Consider the following 6,000-nt stretch of genomic DNA (forward strand, 5'->3'; position numbering starts at 1 on the left):
CAACTAACAAACCCTAAGTCGTGCTAATGATAGAAACATGTAATGGTTAACTTACTGATTGCAATGTATTACAGATGAAATTGACTGATATATAATGACTGAAACTACATAAATATAAAGATGCGGCAAATAATCCTAGATGCAGGTGATTCAAACTGAAAGAAAACTTAACAAGATGCAATTAACTCTAACTACAGGTTGCGATTAAATAGAACAGACTCAAGAACTTATAGAAACAAAAGATAAAGCTAATAATGTAATAACAACAACTTACCAGCTACAACAACTGATATCAACTACACTTAGCTACAACTAACATTTGAAAACTCTAAAAACATATATACATGATTAAACTGTGAACCAGTGAAGCTACGCTACAAATTCAACTACACCGCTACCGAGTCCCCAGCAGCGGCGCCAAAAACTTGGTAGGTCTAGAAAGAGTGCCTACAATAAACTTCAGGTGCACGATGCCTTATTGTGTAAGGTGAAAATACAGGTCGATCCTCAGGGACTTGGAGGGTGTAAAGTTGAAGCTAAAGTCTTTTTATACTGATTCAATGAGTAGTAACAAAAAGAGGGGTTGTTTGTGTCGATACGACAAGATATTGGCAGAGATTCAATAACAGAGAGTAAATAGAAGTAAATTATGCAAATAACACAAGGTGTAAACACTGAGAATGAAGATACTAGGATTTTCAAATCAACCACTAACTCACACTATATATTCAGCTAATTTTATTACCCTTGTAACAGATAAGGGAGAAGTGTCAAGTCTACCACTTACCTAAGGTGTTTCACCAATGGATAATTCAATCGCAAGTAAAGTATCAATCCGGAGCACTATCTACTTAAGCGCAACTAGTCAAGGAATTAACAATACAGTATAACCCTTATAAAATAATAGCATCAAGACCGGCAAAATTTATCAATTTATCGCGATATTAAATAATCGCATAAATTAATAATTATTAAATTATATATTAATTAGTTTATCAAAAAAATGTTTAATTCTATAAAAAAATGAACCAATACACCTTATTCCGTTGCAAATTATTTTCGTCATTGTAATATTCGTTCAATGGACGACACTGATCAAAGAATCCAAGTAAAGCGTTAGATAATAAAGGAACTAGAGAATTGCAAAATTTAATCAGTAGATTGAATTATCACAGTGGAATGGATGTTGAATTTTTTTTAAACCGCCCTCAAAAGGATATTAGTTCAGATTTGTTGACTGACGAAGAAATAATTGAGAGTATCATAGGAAAAGACGAAAGTAATAAGGTGGAAGTTGAAGATGAAAGTATAGTTACAAAGCCACCTTCCCGTAAAGAAGCTATCAAACATGAAAATTAATATATTGAATGTTTTTATTGCATCAGGAAATGGCAACACCAAAAACTCTTCTAATGTTAAGAAAAATCCAAGATAAAATTCAATGTGACATCAATTTTAAGAAAAACCAAGTCACAAATGAATCATTCTTGACCAAATTAGCAACAATGTAAAACTAAATTTATATAAATTGGAGATTATTAATTTATATATTCGAAGGGACCTATAAAAATCTAAAAAAAAAAGTTATTATTTTATAAATTTAGCGAATTATTAATTTAGCACGTTGGTCCCGACTCGGGACCGACAAAACTTATTAATTTATCACAGATTAAATTATAGAGGTTCTACTGTAGTCTCTAAAGCATGAGCTGCAGCGCAATCAACACAGTTTTATCCTAACTACAATGGATGCCTGACATACACTGTGAGAGCAAAATATTGAAGCACTAACATTGAATATATCCTAGAACAGTTTAAGCATTCAAGAACAACACAAATAACATGAATAACATAGCAGGGATCTAGGGCTTCATCTAAACCCTAGCAGATGAGTTTAGAACATGATGAAGATGATTAAAACATAAAACTAGCAATTGATCCAACTAAATTCGGATGCCTTGCACAGAGAAGAAAGCCTCTATTTATACACAATTTTTCACTCAATTCACCTTCAATTTGATAGTTAATGAAGACCCACTCACCAAAACGCGTTTCTTGACTTTCCATGTCTTCAATTCCTCTGAAACTTCATTGAATCGATGATCCCCTACTTGTACAGCTAACCACAACTCTATCTCTCTAAATCTTATCTTCTAGGGTTACTGTTCTTGATAAGAATAAAGATAAGATAGAGAGAGATGAAGAATTAGGAGTTAATGGTGGCATTAATGATGATGAAGCTGTGCTCAGTGTATGGAGGAGTTATTGAAGGTCTTGGCTCCGTGAAAATGAGAAGAAGATGAAATTGAAGGTGGATGCGTTTCTGGTCGATAAGGTGGAGAATAAAGGGAGCTAGGGTGTAAAGAAGTTGTATCAAATATTGATGTACCCGGAAGATGAGCCGTTGGATCTGAGCAACTGATCAATAAAATCTGACGGCTTAGGTTGGGAACGGGTTTGGATCTTAGGTTTGGGTTTGGGTTCTCTACCAAGTCCATGACTCGGTTTAGGCTTTGAAAACGGCTTGCGGAGCAAGTTCAAAGTGATTGCGGAGCCTCTTTACGCGTTGTTCCTTCGCGCTTCACGACCTTCTCGCGAGAGCTTTGCATTGTTTCTCTTTTATAGTCGCTAGCCATCATTCCTATGCTCTTTTAGCTTCTCAATTCATCCAAGCTTTATTTAGCACCTAAAAACACAAAATTAATTAGTATAAGTATTTATTCTTGAAAACAATGAAAATACAGAATTTGGGATAAAATAGAGAGTTAGAGCACAAAAGATGAGTTGAATGCCAATAAAAAGGTGTAGAAATATGCAATATTTAGCACTCATCACAAAGTATTTAGCTAAACATAGCACCTAAACACGTATGCCTCCACCTCCTTGTTGATCCTGACCCCGGCACCGTTTTCTAACTCCCTGAACTTCTGAATATGTCACAGTTTCTAATTTGAATTACAACAACAACTTCTCTTAACTTCTAACCCTCACCGATTACAACACCTTAACCACTTTTGGCCAAATTCAGTTTACACCACCACCACAAAAAAACCATTGAAGTCGCTATCATTGATAAGAAATCAAAATAATTGGTTTGAATCTCAACCCCACAATTCCACAGATCAAGGACAACATCAAAGAAATTAGCACCCATCAAACCCAACTGAACAGACTCGGTCAATCACGTCTTTGTTTCCTTGTTTAGGATCAAGGCAGCAACAACATCTCTCACTTTATTCGACTGCAGACTTCTCATACTACCGTATTTATCCATTCATTCTTTCCTTGTTTGAATGACAACAAATCAGATCTTGAGACTGATTTTTCGGCATACAATTTACACCAGATATGACCCAAATACTCACTGATTCGAACCCCATAGAAAATGCATATTCGTTTATGTTCTTCAATATCGTCATTAATGCCAGAACCCTATTAATGTTGTTTTTGTAGAATCACCAAGAATTTCCTCCATTTGTACCCATTCAACGGACACCAAAAACCCCAATGTATTTCACAGCCGAAATCCCCATAGATTTGCACCAACTACCACCACTAACCATGGCCGAAACAACATTTTTATTCTGTTGTTCCGAGACTCCAAAAATCAACCAAAACACCACCAGTTCTTTCTCTAATTTTTTCCATGATTTATATCTCTATTCGGATATATCTGGTTGAGGAAATGATGCTCAGATCGATCCCCTTTATTGACACTCATATCCCTTTTCTCTTCATTAGAAACGAAGTTGCTGCTTGGGTTAAATGAAAATGTCTTTTACAAATAAATTGTATGATGCTTTAACATTCCACATAATATGGTGGTGAGCATGAGGCCATGTCTACTGCTTCTGTTTAGTCACTAGTGGGTCGGGCTTGAGTGGTGCTGATATATAAACATACCAGGCCAGCCACATTTAAAGCTCTCATGTTGTGAGCGACTTTGCTTATTTTTGTCGCAAACGTCATTTAGCCTCCCTTAAGCCATTTATCATTCCGGTGACCGGATTTCCTTGTAATTCCTACAAATGACTTAAAACAATATTATTAGCCAATTAACAAGTCATAGCTAGTATAAATATGGGTGTAAAAATGTAGCACTTACGTGCTTATCAGTGGTTCATCAGCAGTGATGTTAGAATTGGTTGATAAGATTCAGAGTATCATCCAAGAATTATTGTTGTTGTTGAGATGAAGAACTAGGAGAAGTTTTTTGGTCAAAATTAGAAGAATTACAGTTTAATATTGGTGGTGGATTTTATGAATCTCAAGTTGATGGTGATTGTCAAGGAAGATGGTGTTGTTCTTGGGGTATTGTTTTAATGGGTTGCTTGAGTTGAGATATCTTTGAATTACATTGACAGTGACATTGAAATGCATAATGGGATTGTTGTAGTGTTGCAGGGAAGATTGATGACAAAGATAAGAAAAAAATGGTGGTATTGAATTACTGCGCTTGAGGGAGATGATTATGATACTGGAATAATGAAGTTGAGATATGCAAGAACCTGACAAGTTGAAGTTATTGACTGCAATTGAGTTGGCTTAACAGAATAAGGAAATGCAGATGATTATGGTTATGAAGTTGTATGGTAGATGATGTTGTCTAAGTATTGTTGTGTAGTGAATAAATAACAAAGGAATAATGGTTGATGGTCGACAGAGAAATTAGAATGAATTTCTGGGATGATTGTTACTCCTACTTAAGCTGAAGTTGGTTTAGATATTAAGAAGGCATGTGGTTGTGTTGGTGTGCAATTTTTTGAAATGGTATAAAGATAGAATTACAGATGTGAATGAGAAGGTTTTGACTGAACTGAAGCTGCAAGAAATGATGCAACACTGCAGCTATGCTGGATTGAGTTGTGTTGAGAAGAGGGTTGTGTGCAAGAAGAAGTTGAAACTGAATGAAATAGGCTACATAATACGAGTGCTTGGATGAAGCGCCATGATGGCGCATCACTACTGGATAAAGTACCATCATGGCGCAACATTGTAGTATGGCCTAGGCAATGGATCTGGCCTTGGTCACTGACCCTATTCAACCGAGTCAGACTAGATGAATCGGTGATGACTCACCATATTAGAGCTTGACTCAACTGAGTTGACCTGATTGAGTTGACTAGTTTGACCGGTGACCAGCGACACTATTTCTGGTCATCTGTATTGTTTTCTAACGACGTTTACAACCAAATTCCATCCATTTTCTGGACTTCCACCAACACTTTTTGGCAGAGATTCTACATGGGTCATTCCCACACTTGGGCTTGGTGGTCTCCTTGGTTATGGACTTTTGAAGACTTGGCCTGGTTTTGGAAACAAGAAGATTTATAAAATAGAAAGTCTTCTACATCTTTTGAAATCTTATACAACATACAATTTGGAGCTTTTGGGGAGCCAAATACTTTTACGCTATTAGGGCATGTTTTGTCTTTCATCTTCTTTATTTATTATTGTTATGATGAACTCCGTAGCTATGAGTAGATAATTTTATACTATTGGTTAAGGATGTAACCTTATTTCGAAAACTTCTACTTAATTTATGAAACTATTTTATTTCTTTATTATTACCGTGCTTTACAATTACATGATTGACCTATTGTAATAGGATTGAATGTTTCTTTAGTTAAGTGGTCAACTAATCGAACTCAAATTCATATCCATAGCTAATTTAGGGTTTCCATACGTAAAAGCAATGATCCTTGAACATAAGTAGCATGATATGATTACAGATTGTAGTGATACTTTCTTGTAATTATATCTAGAATTCGACCATTATCCAAATTGTTTGCACAATGTATGATAATTACATTGATTAGCCTATTTCTGAAGACTTAATGCTCTTATGGAATTGAACCTAATTGTGCTTTTACACTTTAAGTTATTCTTTAGGTAGAATTCACATGCGCGGCTTTAATGTGTTTGATGTTAAACTTAGGAAATTGACGGAGAATTTTTGCGATTGAGGTACTCTAGGGATTTTTATGATAAAAGATTAAT

Source organism: Papaver somniferum, chromosome 8, assembly GCF_003573695.1.
Source record: "Papaver somniferum cultivar HN1 chromosome 8, ASM357369v1, whole genome shotgun sequence".
Lineage (NCBI taxonomy): Eukaryota > Viridiplantae > Streptophyta > Magnoliopsida > Ranunculales > Papaveraceae > Papaver > Papaver somniferum.